General features: G+C 43.6%; 1 pseudogene; it reads left to right on the forward strand.

The window, feature by feature from the left end:
* Window positions 1-15,284: 15,284 nt before the first annotated feature.
* On the forward strand, window positions 15,285-15,937 carry LOC124519446 (60S ribosomal protein L23a-like; annotated as a pseudogene).
* The last annotated feature ends 5,596 nt before the right edge of the window (window positions 15,938-21,533 follow it).

Below are 21,533 nucleotides of genomic sequence, written 5' to 3' on the forward strand. Positions count from 1 at the left end.
GAATTTCAGCAGAGGTCACCGTGTCCAAACCCTGCCTTTTACAGATGCAAACCCAGAGAAGGGACGTCTCAGTTAATGCCCCCCAGCTGGCTGGTGGCAGAGTAGGGCAGCTCCAAACTCCTGATTCCCCAGCTGGTGTTCCCCCACATCCATCAGAAGAGTTTTTTGTTGTGGTTGTTTTTTAATGTTCATTTATTATTGAGAGACAGAGCATGAGCATGGGAGGGGCAGAGAGAGAGGGAGACACAGAATCCAAAGCAGGCTCCAGGCTCCAGCTGTCACCACAGAGAGCCCGATGTGGGGCTCCAACTCGCGAACTGCAAGATCATGACCTGAGCTGAAATCGAACGCTTAACCGACTGAGCCACCCAGGCGCCGCAGAGTTTTTAAGGTCAGCTGTCCTGAAATCCAGGTGCTCTTCTTAGTTGATTTCCTCCCACTCTGGTTCAGCTCTGGGAAGCAGTGTTGCGGGGACTGAGACGGAGGGACTTGGTGTGGGACAAGTGGCTTCACAGTAGAAGCTTCAGTTAGCAAGCTGGGGGCAAAATAATGATGCCAAGAAATCCCAAAGCCAGAGCTGGGGATAGGAGGGGCGAAGACGGAGGGCCGAGGGTGATCCTAACTTTTGGAGACTGGGGCAGAGGTGGGGATAGGGTCCAGACTTTGTCTGGTGTGTGCCCAGAAAAGCTTCCTAGAAGCATCTGTAGGGCCCTGCCATCATCATGTGGTGAACCCGTGAGCTACACAACCTCCCAGACTTTGGGGCTGGCAGGCTTAGAACTTGGATGGGGGAAGCCTCCGAGGAGACCCTGAGGGAAGGTTTCGTCTAGCGAGAATCCCACCCAATAGCGCTGCAAGGAGTTGCCGTGATCTACTTTGAATGGAAGCAAGTGGAAATGCTCTGCATAAGCAAGATGAGTCGTATTAAGTTGTACAGCATTTGTCTTGTGCCCTGTAGTTCAAAGCATCCTCCCAAACATCAGCTTCCTTAAGTCTCCACACCATCTCATGCAGCATGTGGAGTATCCATTTCTACAGAAGCCCGGACACATGACTAGTCAGACGTAAGCCAAGACTTGAACCCAATGTTTTCTGATGCCAGGTTCCTTGCTTAGGTGAGCCCTCACCGCACAAGTCTCTCCAGGCTCCTCGGCCAGGCTGTTGGGTCCCAAACCCAATTAGGGGGCTTCCTGGACTTTCAAGGTCAGTTCTGGAATTCACAAGAGCCCACACGACTCTGTGGTCAAGGTCCCAGCAGGGTGCTGACGTCTGGCTGGTTTCTCCTCTGTGACCTGTTGAAGGTCACTGACTCTAAGATTCTCAGGTGATTCTCAGGGTTGGAGATCTGGTGATTTGGCTTGTGGCTCCAGTTTCTGAGGCCACTCCTCATGTTGGAGATGGTGGAACCTGAAGGAACCTGCATTCTTAATTCTTACTGTGGACTGAACCCCACCCCCCACCCATCCTAATCCACCACACGTTGGTATTAGGAGGTGGGACATTTGGGAGGTGATTGGATCGTGAGGGCAGAGCCCTCACGAATGGGATTAGTGCCCTTATAAAAGAGTCCCAGAGAGATCTCTAGTCTCTACCCCCCCATGTGAGGACACAGCCGTCTAGGAACCAGGAAGTGGGCTCTCATCAGCCACCACACCAGATCTGCCGGCATCCTGATGTTGACTTTCCCTACCTCTGGGACTGTGGGAAAGAGATATTTGTTGTTTGTATGCTTCCCATTCTGCGGTTGTTAGAGCAGCCCCTCGATCGCGTGGCCCAGGGATCCCTCTAACTGCCCGGATCTGCGATAAACCATGCTCTGAGCAAGGAAGAAACACTACTTGCATGAAGTGAATGAGATGTATGGGTTTACTTATTACTGCACCACAGCCTGTCCTACCCTCACTAACATGGAAATTTGCTCCCGGAAATGGGGTGAAGACCTGAAATAGTCCTGGCTGGGTGGTGGGCAGTAAGGAAACACAGTGCTGGATCCATTTTACGGCCTCATGAAATATTGGGTAAAACTATCCTCTACAGTCACACTGAAGACAGACCCTTATACTGTTGTATTTTCCTTTCTAAAAATAAAACCTGCCAACCCAGAAAACCCTCCCTACAAATGTCAAAAAGGAATAGTTCTGGTTTTGAGTAAGCATGAGCTCAGACTGGCCTGTGTCCCAGGTGACCTGCTATTTAAAAAATAAAATTATTAAGACAGAAAAGAAATCCCACCATTTTTTAAAAAAAAAGATTTTATTTTTAATTAAAAAACAAACAAACAACCACGATGTGGGGCTTGAACTTACAACTCGAGGGTCACATGCTCTACCGACTGAGCCAGCCAGGCACCCTCCCCATCCTGCTTCCCTATAAGCCAAGCAGATACAACCCCTGTTTGCATGTTCCCAGGTATGAGCACTTGTCGGGTGAGGAGACTCCACAGTCCTGCTCACTCTACGTGCTTTCAGAGTTCACTCCGCATTCCCCTGGTCATTGGGGTGGCCATCTGTGCGAGTTAATGGCCTCTATCTGGGGAAAAAAAAAAGAAAGAAAAGAAAATTCTTGTACCTCTACGACGAGTAGGTAGTTGAGATGCCTCAGCTAGATTCCCACAGTGACAGGGCGATGGGGCATTGTCTTCCTTGATGTTGACATTGAAAAGAGATGGCTCCCAGGCCCTGCTGAAAAATATTCCTGGGTTTTAATTCTGATAAGAGGCTTATTTAACCTCCGATAAGATTCGCATGCGTATCAAAAGGACAGAGGAATTCTTTCTATCTTTATTTTATTATTTTTTAAAAAGTCTTATTTATTTAAGTGATCTCTACACCCAACACGGGGCTCGAACCCACAACCCTGAGATCAAGAATCACACACTCTTCCAACGGAGTCAGCCAGGCACCACAGGAATTCTTTACAAATACAGGTTTTCTCTCTGAAATGTTCTAAGAAAAAGGAGGAGAAAAGATCTCATTCCTTTCGGAAAGGAAATTCAATCTTATTTTTATTTACCCTTTTGTTACTATTTTATTGTAATAGCATAATTTCTAATGATCTCCATTTCTGTTTCTCTTGGCATTTTGCAGCCACTGAAATATTCAGCGTGTGTGGGGAAATGTGAAGCAAAGTAATTATCAGAATCACGTTGGGATAAATTAGAAAATTCAGTACAATATGGACTTGGGGAAGAAGAGTCTTTAAGTGTGTACCAACGATATGCTTAATTTACTTAAAGCAAATATTTGATTACGTAAGGGAGGAAAAAATATCTTTTCGTTTTACTTGTTAAAAACAACAGGCCCTAAATGGAATTGCTTATGCTAAGCCCATGTCAACAAACTGAGACTTAACTTAGAGTTTTGGCTCTTCTAGAAATCAGACCTTACTGAGAGACCCTTGGCAATCTCCTAAAGGAAAGTGACCTTGTAATAAGCAACTTGCTTTTCTGCCTGGTAGAACTTTCTTGTTCCTGCTCCCTTCTGCTTATAAAAGTCTTCTGTTTCATACAGCTCTGTGGAGCTCCTTCCCATCTGCTAGATTAGATGCTACTCGATTGAATCATTAAACAAATATTATGATAATAATAATAATAATTTCACTAGAAAAGCTCTTTTCTTAAAAAAAAAAAGCAAGCTCTTTTCTATTGAGCTCAATATCAATGTCAGTGATTCTAGAAAACTTGTTTCAAGTCCTTGTGGGAACCCCAGTCCCTTCCTCCTGAGATGCTGACTTCACATCAGAAGCCTGAATCCAACTGGATTTTTCTTTCAGTTTGATAACCATATCAAAACATGTAAAAGGGTCCCTCCCAGTGTGGTGACAGGCATCTTTCCTCTAGAATACCATTTATTTATTTATTTACTTATTTACTTATTTATGTGCTTATTTATTTATATTATAGAGAGAGTGTGCATGTGAGTGGGGAGAGGAGCAGAGGGGAGAGAGAGAATCTTAAGCAGGCCCCATGCTCCACATAGAGCCCGATGTGGGGCTCGATCCCACGCCCCTGGGATCATGCCCTGAGCCAAAATCAAGAGTTGGTCACTCAACTGACCAAGCCACCTAGGCACCCCTCCTCTGGAACACCTTTATGTACATGAAATCCCCCCAGCAGAGGATGGCAGGCCTCCTCTGATGTCCTCCAATGGGCCCTTCCAGGTCCTTATGATTTTAGGTCTCACAGCCCTTTTAAGTATTGAACATGATTATGAGAGGATTCACCAAATTGGGCACAGACCCAAATTCATCAGCCTATCAAACTGAAGTTCGTAAGTTCAAAGGGAGAGACACCATACTTTCTGAGGGGGTGCTATAGGCCATTTTCACCTATAGACATCTTTTTTTTTTTTTTTTAATATTTATTTTTAGAGAGAGAGAGAGAGAGGGAGAGCACGAACAGGGGAGGGGCAGAAAGAGAGCAGAGCCTGATGCGGGGCTCAATCCCACGAACCGTGAGATCATGACCTGAGCCAAAAGCAAGAGTCAAACGCTCGACCGACTGAGCCACCCAGGCATCCCCTCACCTATAGACTTCTAAATGAAGTTTTCAGTGTTGGATTCATCCACTCCACTTGTCTTCAGGGCTGAGGGGACAGGGCAGATCCCAGCATGATTTGCACGCCTCCTGAATGACAGCGGACGTCAGGTCACCTGCAAATCCCGCAGACATAACGAGACAAAGATCTCTTACTTTCCACAAGTGTCAATTCTATGGAATTGAACTGCCACCAAGTGTCTCCTGTGCTCACCTTGGCAGTGGCCCGAAAAGAATTCTGCCGACAGACAGCACGTCTCTGATACATTTTGGATAAGGTCACCTGTTTGGTCGTCATTGGTAAGAGTCTAGTGCCTTTAAAATTCCTCTCAGATGTTTGACTCAGATGATTTTGTTGATGACACATTACTGGTCTGATCGTGCACCTGCAGTGCTTCTGCACTTAAAAGATGGTCCTGGGGCGCCTGGGTGGCTCAGTCGGTTAAGCGTCCGACTTCAGCCCGGGTCACGATCTCACGGTCCGTGAGTTCAAGCCCCGCATCGGGCTCTGGGCTGATGGCTCAGAGCCTGGAGCCTGTTTCCGATTCTGTGTCTCCCTCTCTCTCTGCCCCTCCCCCGTTCATGCTCTGTCTTTCTCTGTCTCAAAAATAAATAAACGTTAAAAAAAAAAAAAAAAAAAGACGGTCTAGGACATACACAGAAGTCAAATGATCCAAAGAAAGGCTTGAGCTCTTTGCATAAGTGTGGCTGCTACCACCACGGCGTGGAGGCATCCAGAAGAACTGAGAAATAATGCTATCGGTCTAGAGTCAAATGCCAGCCTCAGAGCTCAATTCTGCCAGCAGTCAGTGTCTTTGTTTCCATGGTAAATCACGTGGAAAGCTTTTTCAAAATTTGGAATCCTCACAGCGTGGGGAGAGACCGTGACCAATTTCAATGGTTCAAAAGCTTCCTGCGGATTCTAGGGATCCGACACAAGGGTCTAGAGTATTATCAGTCGGTTGGTCTATCAGAGGATTTGCCCGCTCTTGAAAAAGCTGGAATCCACCGTGGAGAATATGTCACTTGTCCCCCAATTGTTGCTTTGTTGTTGTTGTTGTTGCTGTTGGCTATTTCATCTGAGAAATTGGCTAACTCCGGCATTCTAACACTTTGTGGACTTCCACGACAAATTCCCTAAATATGTGACCCCAGTTTGGCAATATTGCAGTTTGTCTAGTGAGGCCGTATGTCCCCGCCAGGTGAGGAATGGCGAGAAGCCAAAGTATCACTTCTGCGTTACACTTCAGTTTCTGAAGCTACCAGCAAATCATCCCCATACCGAATAATTATAGATCGCTCGGCGAGACAGATTTCCCTAAACGGGCTAGACAAAACAGTAGGAGTCCCCCAAATCCTGAGGAACATTTTGCTCTGAACACTGGACTCCTTCAAAGGTAAAAGCAAATGGGAATTGGAACTCATTAGCTAGAGGAACAGAAGAAGAAAAAAAAAAACACAGCAGAATGTAGAGAAAAACTGTAGGCGACAGAATCAAAGTCAGAAAAGTTGCAGGGGGACCATGGAGCTTAATGAAACGACAAACTTATTCACCTCTCTCAGATCTGGTACAAAGCCCTACTGGGGCCAACCCTCTATCTCAAGGTCACCTTCCCTCCTTGCTGGAGGTATGGGAATATGACAGAGTGAGTGTCCCTTTGAAAAAATGATGGCTTGTTTTCTGATTTTTTTCAATAACGTGTTTGATTTTCTCCAGCTGAGCCCTTGACGAAGGATCTGGTTTTCCACATGGCCCTGGCTTACCTTTTCGGTAAGGTATTTTTATCAGTTCTATATCCCCAGTTAAACCAGGATACTAAATCCCAAAGCCCCAGAGTGGTGCATGGATCTGTCTCAGCTGGGTGCTTTTCCAGCATGGTCTGAGACTGCCACTCTGCGATTCCCCCTTTCTTTCAGGAGGCACAGGGTCGCCGGGTCAGCCTTTTGTCCAGGGAGGTCCACAAACACTCCATTGGAGCACAGAATATGGTAGGTTCTCACGTGCACAGCAAGCATGTCCCCTGCGGATTTACTCGGGAATCAGGAGAGAGTAAGAATGCTGTTCCTCAGCCAGGGAGGGAACCACAGAGAAAGAGGAACCGTTGAGAACTCTTGCTTTTGGGTGGAGTCTTTTAAAAAATGGTAATTAGGTCAACATTGTTTACAGCATTGCTAAACCTTCTGTGTCCCTACCGATTTTATCTACAGTTATCAACTACTGAGAGAGGGATGTGAACATTTCTAACTATAATGGTGGATTATTTATAAATATATTCTAAATAGGATGCACATAAATGGTGGTCTACTTCCCCTGGCAATTCTATCAGTTTCTGCCTCACGCATTTCGAAGTCCTGTTATTTAAGAGCGTGCATATTCAGGAATGTCCTGTCCTCCCCTGAATGCAGCATATTATGAAATGTTTCCCTATCACCCTGCTAATAGTCCTTTTGCGGTCTTCTCTGTCTGATACTGATACAGCTACTTCATGTGTGTATTATGGAGTGCTTGGCTGGTATATCTCTTTCATTCTCACACTTTTAACCAGCCGTGTCTTTATATTTAAAGCGTGGTTCTTATAGAGGGCATATTTTGGGTCTTGCTTTTTTACCCAGTCTGATAATACCTGCCTTTTGTTTGCAGTCTTTAGGCCATTTACATTTAAAGTAATTATTAATCGGACGTGCCTTGATGTGGTTTTCTTTATGTTTCCTTGTGCTTCAGGTTCACTGAACCTCGATCTGTTGGTTTCTGTCAAATTCAGAATATTTCAGGACATTATTCTTTGAAGTTTTTCCTGCCTCTTCTCATTCTGGGACTTCAGTGACATGAACGCTGGACCATTTGCTATTGTCCGACAAGTCCTTGATGTTCTTTTCTCCCGTCTCTGTATTTGCCTTCTCTGATCTTTACTCTCTAATATCCACTCTGCTGTAAATCCCATCTAGTCTTTCTTTTTAAAGTATCTTCTTTTTCACTCCTGATCCTCTGCATTCTTGAGTACACAGAGGATATTTATAACTGTTTCTGTGTCTTTGTCTATTAATTGCCTCATCTCTGCCACTTAGCGATCTGCTTCTCCTGATAGATTTTCCCCTTGATTATGGGTAATATCTTCCTGCTTCTTTCCATGCCTATTGATTTTTTTCTGAAAAAAAAAATTAAATACTGGTAAAATATATATAACACAAAATTTACCATCGTAACTGTTTTCTAAGTGTGCCGTTCAGTGTGCTAGTCAATGTGTTAACTACATTCACATTAGTGTGTGACCATCACTGCCAGACTCCAAACTTGCAAAGCTGAAACCCTGTCTCCCTGAAAAAATAATGTCCCTCCCCCCTCCCTCCCCCACCCAGCCCTGGCGGCCACCACTCTACTTTCTGTCTCTATGAGTCTGAGTACTCTGGGGACCTCATATGATTGGAATCATGCAATATTTGTCCTCTTGTGATTTGCTTATTTCATTTAGCATAACGTCTTTAAGGTGCATCCACATTGTAGCCTGTGACAGGATTTTTCCCCTTTCTGAGTCAGGCCTACTGATATTTATTTATTTATATTTGAGAGAGAGAGAGAGAGAGAATACACAAGTGAAGCAGGGGGTGAGGGGAGTAGAGAAAGAATCTCAAGCAGAGTCCACACTCAGTGCAGAGCCCTACACAGGGCTTGATCCCACGACCCCGAGATCATGACTTAAGCTGAAATCAAGAGCTCGCCACTTAACTGACTGAGCCACTGAGGCGCCCCACGCCTACTGATTTTTTAAAAAAAAAATTTAACGTTTATTTATTTTTCAGAGAGTGCAAGCAGAGGAGGGACAGAGAGAGAGAGAGAGAGAGAGAGAGATACAGAATCTGAAGCAGGCTCCAGGCTCTGAGCTGTCAGCACAGAGCCTGACACGGGGCTTGAACCCATGAGCTGTGAGATCATGACCTGAGCCGAAGTTGGTGCTAAACCAACTGAGCCACCCAGGCACCCCAAGGCCTACTGATTTTTAACTGAATGCTAGACCTTGTGAGGTCCCATTGTCAGGTCCCAAATGTTGTTGAATTCCTTTAAAGAGTGTGGGATTTTCTTCTAACAAACAGCTTGAAAGGATCAAATGGATCTCTAGTAGCTTAGCTGTTTTCCAGAACAAAGTACAGCAGTCTTTCGAGAAAGACAATATCTAGTCTCATGTACTACAAGGCCTCTTTCCATGCTGGATTTTTTCCCAGCCCTGCGTGAGTGCCAATGACTATTCAGTCTACAAGTTCCAAATCAGATTTCTGGGGAAAAAAAAAAAAAAAGAAAAAAGCTTCCTTAGGGGCACTAAGCAAAAGGCCAATTAAAAAAATTTTTTTAATGTTTATTTATATTTGAGACAGACAGAGCGCAAGTGGGGGAGGGGCAAAGAGAGAGGGAGACAGAATCTGAAGCTGGCTCCAGGCCCTGAGCTGTCAGCACAGAGCCTGAAGCGGGGCTCCAACTCATGACCCATGAGATCATGACGTGACCCCAAAGTCGGACACTTAACCTACTGAACCACTCAGGTGCCCCCAAAGGCCAATTTTAAATATTGTATTGGTATCCATGAAGACTCAAGACACCATAAATCTAGAAACACAGTCCTAATTGGCTCATTCCTATTATAAGAAATGATATTTATCCTCCTAATATAATATAAACTTCACTAGGATATTACTTCTCATATGGACATCAGGCTTATACTTGTCTACCACATTCTAATTTATTCTGTGTAACCTGAGTAATTGTTAGAGAGGTATCCAGATATTTAAAACCACCACCCCTCTAGTCAATCATGCGTCCTAAAAGGGACATCCAGAAATTCCTAAAACAAAAGAAACACAAATTATTCTTAAAAACTTCCAGAAGGGATCATCGGTTCTCATTTCCTGCACACTCCCCAAAATACAACGCCCACAAAGGGAGCGAAACAACTAGAAAAGGTGTTCACACTTTTCTCTAACCTTCACAAAAGTCATAAAAGATGACACTTCTGTTCTGAAGGCCCAACAAACCAATCTAAATGCATTAGCTAAAGTAGCCATGGCAATCCTACAAGCTTTGATTTGCTCTTAGCTAGTCAAGGGGAGCTAACGCTAAAGCACATCTTGTTACACCTATGTAAGTGCCATGGGGCAAGTAGAAAGGTCCGTGATTGGCTAAAGGAAAAGACCTGACTCTCTAAAACAGACCCACTAGGTTGTGGGACCTATTGGCTTTGAGACCTATTACAGGCGTTAATAGTCATTTTGTTTGTGTTAATTGCCTATTTTACTGTCGATTTATATGTCCTGTCCAGAGTTGTGGTTTTTTTTATTAAAAAAAAGTTTTTTAATGTTTATTTATTTTTGAGAGAGAGAGAGAGACAGAGCATGAGTCGGGGAGGGGCAGAGAGAGAGGGAGACGCAGAATGTGAAGCAGGCTCCAGGCTCTGAGCTGTCAGCACAGAGCCCGACACGGGGCTCGAACCCATGAGCTGTGAGATCATGACCTGAGCTGAAGTCGGACGCTTCAGCGACTGAGCCACCCAGGCGCCCCTGTCCTGTCCAGAGTTTTAAATGCTACTGCGTGGTCACTGTCACATCAGGTCCTACAACAGAGAGAAAAACAGAGATTGACCTTGGGTCAACTATGGAGTATGTTCGATGCATGGGCTTTTGATCTTAATCAACAACATCTTGACAAGAGTGAAAATCTAGACATCATGAATTCATGTCCTGGAGCCTGACGTCATCTGTCCTTGGCCAAAAGAGAAACTGAGAGGGGAAAAGCAGCCCCTGACATCTGGAACTGATCTAACAGTTGTAGCTAGATCTCAGCATGATCATGAGCCCGTCTGAGGCTGACAGCCAGGCCATTTTGTTCTGTTGGATGTAAGGACCTTCAAAGACTTACCAGCCTCAGAGGTTACTCTGAGACCAGGGGTAAAAATGAAACAAAACAAAGCCGCTTCATAATTTCATCTAAGAACAGATGCAAATAAGGCCACCGACCATCCCACGAAGTGCCCAATGATAAAGCCGTCACCGGCTTTCTAATGGCACTCCATCTGGACCAAATCCATGGCTTCCTTGAACCCTTCACCAAATGACCCACCCAACGCCCAAATCCTGTAACAGGTTGTTTTGGTTTTTTTTTGCCTAGCACGGGGGCTGTGGAGCGGGCGTGGCCAGGGTCGTAGCTGGGCCACTTACCCGCTGTGTGCCCGTGTCCCATACACTGTTGCTCTCCCTGTCTCAGTTTCCCCAGACGCAAAAAAAAAAAAAACCTAGGAGCATTCTCTTTCAAAGGGAGCTGGCCACAAACAGGGACTGTTTACCATTCTTAATTGTTACTATCGTAAATCATCCCAACCACAGCTCAAGATCTGGGCTCCAGAGATGCAGATCTTCCCAGGAGGCCAGACTAATTTGGGCCCTGTAAGAGGACTGCAGCCGGCCAGGAGCATGCCTGTCTGCACTCAGCCCTGCCCACTGCCCCTCTGGTCCTTACCACTTCTTCCCTGGCATGAGCTGGGCGGAGTGGGTCAGATGGGAGCTGGGTCCAGGCGGTGGGGGTAGGGCAGGCTGTGCTGGCCACAGTCTTCAAGGGTTTAGGCACAGCACCTCGCCAGGCAGGGCCCCAAGTGTCACGGCCACTACTGCGGCTCCTTAGGCCATCCAAGTGGGCCAGGCTGGCTCAGGGCAGGCTCATTCTCCAGGTGAAGCAGAAAGGCTCACAGACCTATTTCCCCTCCATCTCCTGTAGAACGCAGCCAGCCTCCCCCGCTCCCCTCACACCTACCATGGATGGAAGCATTGCCGTTAGCTTTAATGTCTATGTAGCCAACTCCTTCCGGAATCTAGAGATTATCCTCTAATTCCACAAGGGTGTGGCTTTTTTATTATTTATTTATTTTTAATCTTTATTTATTTTTGAGAGAGAGACAGAGCACGAGCAGGGGAGGGGCAGAGAGAGAGGGAGACACAGAATCCGAAGCAGGCTCCGGGCCCTGAGCCGTCAGCACAGGGCCCGACGCGGGGCTCGAACTCACGAACCGTGAGATCGTGACCTGAGCCCAAGTCGGACGCTCAACCGACTGAGCCACCCAGGCGCCCCAAGGGTGCGGCTTTTTTAAAGAAAGAGGTGGTCAGACCTCACCTTCTACTGAGGGCTGAGCCCTGTCTGTAACCCACCCTCCCTCAGCGGAAGAGAGGGGATTGCAGCAGACATCTCCTCCCAGCCCAGCCTTGTATCCTTTCCCCACAACGCAGCAATGGATTGCGAGTTGCAATTCACGCAGCGCCCTTTAACATTTCTTTTTCAGTTAAAAAATCTATTTATTTTTATGGTGGTAAGATCCACATAACATAAGCTTGACCATTTTAACTCTCAGTGTACAATTCTGTGGCATTGAGTACATTCACGTTCTCGTGCAGACATCACCGCCATCCATCTCCAGGACTTTTCTCATGATCTCACACGGAAACTTCAGACCCATTAAATCATATCTTCCCATCCCTCCCTCTCCCCCAGCCCCTGGTGACCACCACCCTCCCTTCTGTCTCTATGAATCTGATTATTCTAAGTACTCATATAAGTGGAATCAGACAGTATTCATTCTTTTGTGTCTAGCTTATTTCACTTAGCATAATGTTCTCAAGGGTCATCCCTGTTCTACCACGTGTCAAAATCAAATTCCTGCTTATGGCCTAATAATATTCCATTGTCGAGGCGCCTGGGTGGCTCAGTCGGTTAAGCGTCTGACTTCAGGTCAGGTCACGATCTCGCGGTTCGTGTGTTCAGGCTCTGTGCTGACGGCTCGGAGCCCGGAGCCTGCTTCAGATTCTCTGTCTCCCTCTCTCTCTCTGCCCCTCCCTCGCTCATGCTCTGTCTCTCTCTGTCTCTCAATAATAAATAAATGTTAAAAAATTTTAAAAAAATAATATTCCATCATGTGTATATACGTATTTGTTTCTCCATTCATTTGTGGGTGGATATTTGACATTTCCACCTGTTGTTGGTAATGCTGCTACGAATATCGTATATTAATTTTGTATTTAATGTTCTCAGGAACCACCATTTTGTCTGTAGTCGGCAGTGTTCTCCATTCCCACCAGCGGTGCACAAGGGATTCAACTATTCCAAACCCTTGGCAGCCCTGTGTTTTTGTTTTGTTTTGTTTTGTTTACTAATAGCCATTCTCATAGGTTGTAATGATATTTCATTCTGATCTTCATTTTGCATCCCCCTCCTGACTAATGATGCTGGGCATCTTTTCATAGGCTTATTGGCCATTCGTACATCTTCTTTGGAGAAGAGTTCTTTATATATTCTAGATACTAGACCTTTATCAAATACATGATTTGCAAATGTTTTTTCTCATACTATAAGTTGTCCTTGCCCTTTCTTAACGGTGTCCTTTGATGCACAGACATTTTTAATTTTTATGGAGTCCAATTTATCTGTGTTTCTTTTGTTACTTGTGCTTTTGGTGTTGTATAGGAATCAACTGCTAAATCCAAAGTCGTGAAGATTCACCCCTATGTTTTCTCCTAAAAGTTCCATGGATTCAGCTCTTATATGTTGATCATCGATTTAAAACTTAATTTGTAAATCAGTTAAGGGAAAAGAGTAGATGAAATATGCATTTATATATTTTTTTATGATTAGAGATACCTTTATCAGTTCTGTGTGTGTGTGTGTGTGTGTGTGTGTGTATGAATTCCCATCTGAGTTTAGTTGCTTTCAGCCTGAAGAATATTCTTCAGTATGTCTTTTTTTTTTTTAATGCTTATTTATTTTTGATAGAGAAAGAGAGAGTGCACACAAGCAGGGGAGGGGCAGACACAGAGGGAGTCAGAGAATCCAAAGCAGGCTCCAGGCTCTGGGCCGTCAGCACAGAGCCCAATGAGGGGCTTGAAATCATAGACTCTGAGACCATGACCTGAGCCAAAGTCGGATGCTCAACTGACTGAGCCACGCAGGCAACCCCCCCACCATTTGATTCTTGCATATAATTTCTTTTTTTTTTAATGTTTATTTATCTATTTTGAGTGAGAGAGAGAGCAGGTGTGTGCAAGAGGGGGAGAAGCAGAGAGAGAGAAAGAGAGAGAGAGAGAGAGAGAGAGAGAGAGAGAGAGAATCCCAAGCAGGCTCTGCACTGTCAGCATGGAGCCCGATGTGGGGCTTAAACTCGCAAACCCGTGAGTTCAACCTGAGCCAAAGTCGACAGTCTGGAGGCTTAACAGACCAAGCCACCCAAGGGCCCTGCACACAGAATTTTCACATATGTCATTAAGGAAAGGTCTACACAAATCCCACGATACTAGTGTTAAACACAGACACATGCTACACAGAATCTAAATACACTGGACTCTGTTAAACGCCAAGTTTTAACATACATTGTTAAGCAAGTACATCCATGAAACAGTACAACTAAATACAGTGTTTCACAAACCTATTACACACCGTGCCCTGTTAAACGCAGCGTTCGCACATATCTCAACAAAGCAATTCATTCGTGCACCACCCAGTGCTAAAAACACTGCTTCACAGAGGAATCATATACTGAATTAATCACACGCGTCGCTCTTAAATGCCAAGTTTCAGCACGTGTCACTGAAGAAAAGGTGCATGTGCCACACGGCACTAACCACAATGTATCAGAGACAGCACTGTTCCGAATCACGGACACACCTACCGTGTTTAGCAACTTGCCACGGATGAATACCTTTCTTGGTGGCGCATGCTTAAAATGTTTTAAAAATAGCGTAGGGGAGCGCCTGGGTGGCTCGGTCGGTAAAGCGTCCGACTTTGGCGCACGTCATGATCTTGTGTCTCGTGGGTTCGGGCCCCACATCAGGCTCTGGGCTGACAGCTCCGAGCCTGGAGCCTGCTTCGGATTCCGTGTCTCCCTCTCCCTCTGCCCCTCCCCCGCTCACACTCTGTCTCTAAAATAAGTAAACATTGAAAAAATTAAAAGGAAAAACTATCCTATGATCTAGAAACCATTAAATAAATAAATAAATAAATAAATAAATAAGCAAGCTTGGGTACATGATTATTATATATGGGTATATATACCCAATATATACCCAATATATATATTGGGTACATGATATTATATATATATATGTATATATATATATATATATATACACATTATATATATATATTTATATTTATATATATTTATATACTTATATACTTTATATATATATAAAGCTTGGGTACATGATTGATTCCAGAAAGTGAAGTCTCTGTGAAAAACTGCTTAGAAATGCATGGTGCATGTCACCAACTGACGCATGTTGACATTGGAATAATAGGCCAGCGTGTGTGATTTATTCCTTGGCGGTACATCCCTGTAAAAGAGCGTGTTTATGCACATACTCCTCTCTTGACTGACAGAAGTGGAAACTTTGCAGAACAGAGCTGGGGGCCTGAATATTTAGTATACGACGTCTGCCTGATGCATTCTGTGGAGCCCTGTGTGGTACATTTGCTCCGGACCTCGTGCCATACGTTGAAACTCTTCACACAAGTACGACAGGTGGTGACTGACCTGGTACATAGATGTCCGTGTGAAAGGATGCGTGTGACACGGTGTGCGTGTGTACTCATTTCTTTATCGCCATATATTGAGACTTCTGTTCATCAGAGCTCTGTGCGTGACCGATTTAGTACAGAGATGACTGAATCGCTGTGTTCAGTTCTCTGTCACGCATGTCCCTTGCTGACATCTGTTGAAACTCTGTCCTGTCAGAACTAGGTGCATGTTTTCTTTGTCGTGGTGAAGTCTCTGGGAACCATTATGATTAAGAATTGGTGCATCATGGCCCTTTCACGAGGATGGAACTGAAAGAGAAGGAGGAAGCCCTTGCCCTTCCCAAAGCCAAAGCCCGCAAAGGCTTTGAAAGCCGAGAAAGCTGTGCTGAAAGGTGTCCAAAGTCCCATACGAAAAAGAAGATCCGCATCCACATTCCGAAGGCAGCCCAGATAGCCTCCAAAGAGCACCCCCAGGAGAAACAAGCTTGACCGCTATGCCATCACCAAGCTCCCCCTGACTTCCGAGTCAGCCATGAAGAAAATAGAAGAACACAGCACACTTGGGTTCATTGTGGACGTCCAGGGCAACAAGCACCAGATCAAACAGGCTACGAAGAAGTTCTAGGACGCTGACGTGGCCAAGGTCAACATGCTGATCAGGCCCGATGGAGAGAAGAAGGCATATGTTCGGCTGACTCCTGACTATGATGCTTTGGACGTTGCCAGCAAAATTGGGATCATCTGAGCTAAGCCCAGCTGGCTAAATCTAAATATAAATTTTTCGACATATAAAAAAAGAATTTATGCATCATTTACTCCTCTTTAGTGACGTTAGCACACGGTTGTGTGTGCACTCTGTTTTTAGTGATCAGTGTTGGCACTCTGCATTTGAAGGACTAGGTGCATGAATGATTAAATATAGTGATATCCACCGTGTTTAACGTTGTGTGACTCGTGTATTTTGTCGTTTGCGACATGTGTCGAAACTCAGTGTTTTTCTAAAAATTTTTAAATGTTTTTTATTTATTTTTGAGAGAGAGAGAGAGAGACAGAGACGGAGTGCAGCGGGGGAGGGGCAGAGAGAGAGAGAGACACAGAATCCAAAGCAGGCTCCGGGCTCCGAGCGGTCAGCACAGAGCCGGACGCGGGGCTCGAACCCATGAGCTGTGAGATCATGACCCAAGCCAAAGTTGGATGCTTATCCAACTGAGCCACCCAGGCGCCCTGAGACTCCACGTTTAAAAGAGCTCTGGGAGAGGTTGAGTCAGTGCGGTGACATCTCTGTGAATTTCTGGTTAGCAGGTGCTCTTTCCTCTCTTATTGGTATGTGTGGAAACCAACTCACCGGAGCTGGGTGCATAGTTGACTCAGAACAGCGATGTCGTGGAGAAATGTTTAGCATATGGGCTCTTTGGCTTAGTGCCATGGATTGAAACCTGTGTCTCACAAGCCCCCTCTGGAATAAAGTCAGCCTAACGACCTCTCTTCTAAAGCTTGTTGTACCGTTTAGCCGCGGAGTCCTAGGTGTCCAACTTTCTCTAGTTGCCTATGTTGAAACAGTGTCTAACTGAGCTCTTTGCAGGATTGTTGCAGGGGTGATAGATCTGTGAAACACTGTGTTTTGGAGAGGGTGGGGGGTTGCTCTGTTTTTAGTAACATGTAACTAAAATATTCTTTACTTAGTATGTAGTGTGTTACTATCTAAGTAACAAAACTCTGCATCTGAGCCCGCACGTGATTGAATCAGTACCATGTCAGGGAAGCGCTGTGTTTAGCAGCCTGAGCTGCCTGGGCTTCTCTCGTTCCCTGGTTCTATTTAAAAATTGAGATATAGGGGCGCCTGGGTGGCTCAGTTGGTTAGGCGACCGACTTCGGCTCGGGTCATGATCTCACACTCTGTGAGTTCAAGCCCCGCATCGGGCTCTGGGCTGACAGCTCAGAGCCTGGAGCCTGCTTCAGATTCTGTGTCTCCCCCTCTCTCTACCCCTCCCCTGCTCACACTCTGTGTCTCTGTCTCTCAATAATAAATAAACATTAAAAAAATTTTTTAATAAAAAAATAAAATAAAATAAAAATTGCGATATAGGGGTGCCTGGGTGGCTCAGGCGGTTAAGCGTCCGACTTCAGCTCAGATCATGATCTCACAGTTTGTGAGTTCGAGCCCCCCCATTGGGCTCTCTGCTGTCGGTGCAGAGCCTGTTTTGGATCCTCTGTTCCCCTGTCTCTCTGCTTCCCCTGCTCACACTCTCTCTCTCTCTCTCTCTCAAAAATCAACATTAAAAAAAGATATACCCTCTTAGCAGCTTTCACATATATAATACAGTATGTTAACTATAGTCATTATGCTGCATATTACATCTCTAAGGCTTATTTATTTTTAACCGGGAGTTGTATAATCTTTTGACCATCTTCCCCCATTTTGAACATTTCCTACCACTCACCTCTGGCAATCACCAATCTGTTCTCTGAATCTATGGACTCAGTTTTTGTTTTTTTGTTGTGTGTGTGTTTTTATTTTATTATTTTTTATTTTTATCATGTTCTTTTTTTAATTTATTTTTTAAAATTTACATCCAAGTCTAGTTAGCATATAGTGCAACAATGATTTGAGGAGTAGATTCCTTAATGCCCTTACCCGTTTAGCCCACACCCCCTCCCAAAACCTTCCAGTAACCCTTTGTTTGCTCTCCATATTTAATTTTCTTTTTTAAATAATTTTTTTAATGTTTATTTATTTTTGAGACAGAGAGAGAGCATGAATGGGGGAGGGGCAGAATGACAGGGAGACACAGAATCTGAAGCAGGCTCCAGGCTCCGAGCCATCAGCACAGAGCCTGACGAGGGGCTTGAACTCATCAACCGCGAGATCATGACCTGAGCCAAAGTCGGACGCTCAGCCGACTGAGCCACACAGGTACCCCATCCATATTTAAGTTTCTTATGTTTTGTCTCCCTCTCTGTTTTCATATTATTTTTGCTTCCCTTCCCTTATGTCCATCTGTTTTATATCTTAAATTCTTCATACCAGTGGAGTCATATGATATTTATCTTTCTCTGATTGACTAATTTTGCTTAGCATAATACCCTCTAGTTTCATCCACATAGTTGCAAATGGCAAGATTTCATTCTTTTTGATTCTCGAGTAATACTCCTATATATATATATATATATATATATATATATATATATATATACCACATCTTCTTTATCCATTCATCTATCGATGGGCATTTGAGCTCTTTCCATACTTTGGCTATTGTTGATAGTGCTGCTATAAACATTGGGGTGCATGTGTCCCTTCAAAACAGCATACCTGTATCCCTTGGATAAATACCCAGTAGTGCAATTGCTGGGTCATAGGGTAGTTCTATTTTTAATTTTTTGAGGAACCTCCATACTGTTTTCCAGAGTGGCTGCACCAGTTTGCATTCCCACCAGCAGAGCAAGAGGGTTCCTTTTTCTCCACATCCTTACCAACATCTTTTGTTGCCTAAGTTGTTGATGTTAGCCATTCTGACAGGTGTGAAGTATATCATTGCTGTTTTGACTTACATTTCCCTAATGAGGAGTGATGTTGACCATTTTTTCATGTGTCAGTCGGCCATCTGGATGTCTTCTTTGGAGAAGTGTCTATTCATGTCTTTTGCCCATTTCTCCGATGGATTATTTGTTTTTTGGGTGTTGAGTTTGAGAAGTTCTTTATAGATTTTGGATACTAACCCTTTATCTGATATGTCATTTGTGAATATCTTCTCCCATTCCATCAGTTGCCTTTTAGTTTTGCTGATTGTTTCCTTCTCTGTGCAGAAGCTTTTTATTTTGATGAGGTCCCAATAGTTCATTTTTGCTTTTGTTTCCCTTGCCTCCGGAGATGTGTTGAGTAAGAAGTTGCTGCGGCCAAGGCCAAAGAGGTTGTTGCCTGCTTTCTCCTCGAGCATTTTGATGGCTTCCTGTCTTACATTGAGGTCTTTCATGCATTTTGAGTTTATTTTTGTGTATGATGTAAGAAAGTGGTCCAGGTTCATTCTCCTGCATGTCGCTGTCCAGTTTTCCTAGCACCACTTGCCGAAGAGACTGTCTTTGTTCCATTGGATATTCTTTCCTGCTTTGTCAACGATCTGTTGGCCATACGTTTGTGGGTCCATTTCTGGGTTCTGTATTCTGTTCCATTGATCTGAGTGTCTGTTCTTGTGCCAGTACCCTACTGTCTTGATGATTACAGCTTTGTAATACAGCTCTAAGTCCGGGATTGTGATGCTTCCTGCTTTGGTTTTCTTTTTCAAGATTGCGTTGGCTATTCAGGGTCTTTTATGGTTCCATACAAATTTACGATTGTTTGTTCTAGTTCTATGAAGAATGCTAGTGTTATTTTGATAGGTATTGCATTGAATATGTAGATTGCTTTGGGTAGTATTGACATTTTAACAATATTTGTTCTTTAACAATATTTGTTCTTCCTATCCAGGAGCATGGAATCGTTTTCCATTTTTTTGTGTCTTCTTCGATTTCCTTCATAAGCTTTCTATAGTTTTCAGTGTAGAGATTTTTCACCTCTTTGGTTAGATTTATTCCTAGGTATTTTATGGGTTTTGGTGCAATTGTAAATGGGATCAATTCCTTGATTTTTCTTTCTGTTGTTTCATTGTTGGTGTATAGGAATGCAACTGATTTCTGTGCATTGATTTTATATCCTGTAACTTGGCTGAATTCATGGATCAGTTATAGCAGTTTTTTGGTGGAATCTTTTGGGTTTTCCACATACAGTGTCGTGTCATCTGCAAAGAGTGAAAGTTTGACCTCCTCCTGGCCAATTTGGATGCCATTTATTTCTTTGTGTTGTCTGACCTGTCTTGTTCCTGACCTTAGGGGGAAAACTCTCAGTTTTTCTCCATTGAGGATATTAGCATTATATGGCTTTTATGATCTTATGATCTCAAGGTATGATCCTTCTATCCCTACTTTCTTGAGGGTTTTTATCAAGAAAGGATGTTGTATTTTGTCAAATGCTTGCTCTGCATCTATTGAGAGGATCTTGTGGTTCTTGTCCTTTCTTTTATTGATGTGATGAATCACATTGATTGTTTTGCGGATATTGAACCAGCCCTGCATCCCAGGTATAAATCCCACCTGGTCATGGTGAATAATTCTTTTAATGTATTGTTGGATCCAGTTGGCTAGTATCTTCTTGAGGATTTTTGCATCCATGGTCATCAGGGAAAATGGTCTATAGTTCTCCTTTTTAGTGGGGTCTTTGTCTGATTTTGGAATCAAGGTAATGCTGGCCTCATAGAAAGAATTTGGAAGTTTCCCTTACATTTCTATTTTTTGGAACAGCTTCAAGAGAATAGGTGTTAACTCTTCCTTAAATGTTTGGTAGAATTCCCCTGGAAAGCCATCTGGCCCTGGACTCTTATTTTTGGGGAGATTTTTTATTACTAATTTGATTTCTTTACGGGTTATGGGTCTGTTCAAATTCTGTTTCTTCCTGTTTCAGTTTTGGTAGTTTATATGTTTCTAGGAATTTGTCCTTTCTTCCAGATTGTCCATTTTATTGGCATATAATTGCTCATAATATTCTCTTATTATTGTTTTTATTTCTGCTGTGTTGGTTGTGATCTCTTCTCTTTCATTCTTGATTTTATTTATTTGGGTGCTTTCCTTTTTCTTGTTGATCCAACTAGCTAGTGGTTTATCAATTTTGTTAATTCTTTCAAAGAACCAGCTTCTGGTTTCATTGATCTGTTCTACTATTTTTTTGGTTTCGATAGTATTGATTTCTGCTCTAATATATTTATTACTTCCTGTATTCTTCTGGTTTTGGGTTTTATTTGCTGTTCTTTTTCCAGCTCTTTAAGGTGTAAGGCTAGGTTGTGTACCTAGACCTTTCTTTCTTCTTTAGGAAGGCCTGGATTGCTGTATACTTTCCTCTTATGACTGCCTTTGCTGCGTCCCAGAGGTTTTGGGTTGTGGTGTTATCATTTTCATTGGCTTCCATGTACTTTTTAATTTCCTCTTTAACTTCTTGGTTAACCCATTCATTCTTTAGTGGGATGTTCTTTAGTCTCCAAGTATTTGTTACCTTTCCAAATTTTTTCTTGTGGTTGATTTCAAGTTTCACCGCATTGTGGTCTGAAAATATGCATGGTATGATTTTTATCTTTTCATACTTGTTGAGGCTGATTTGTGCCCCAGTATGTGATCTATTCTGGAGAATGTTCCATGTGCACTGGAGAAGAATGTATATTCCATTGCTCTAGGATAAAATGTTCTGAATATATCTGTTAAGTCCATCTGGCCCAGTGTGTCATTCAAAGCCATTGTTTCCTTGTTGATTTTCTGTTTAGATGATCTGTCAATTGTTGTAAGTGGGGTGGTGAAGTTCCCTACTATTATGGTATTATTATCAATGAGTTTCTTTATGTTTATGATTAATTGATTTATATATTTGGGTGCCTCCACATT

The sequence above is a fragment of the Lynx rufus genome, unplaced genomic scaffold, assembly GCF_022079265.1.
Source record: "Lynx rufus isolate CCGP_SWC_20201006 ecotype Redwood Valley unplaced genomic scaffold, mLynRuf1.p SCAF_28, whole genome shotgun sequence".
Lineage (NCBI taxonomy): Eukaryota > Metazoa > Chordata > Mammalia > Carnivora > Felidae > Lynx > Lynx rufus.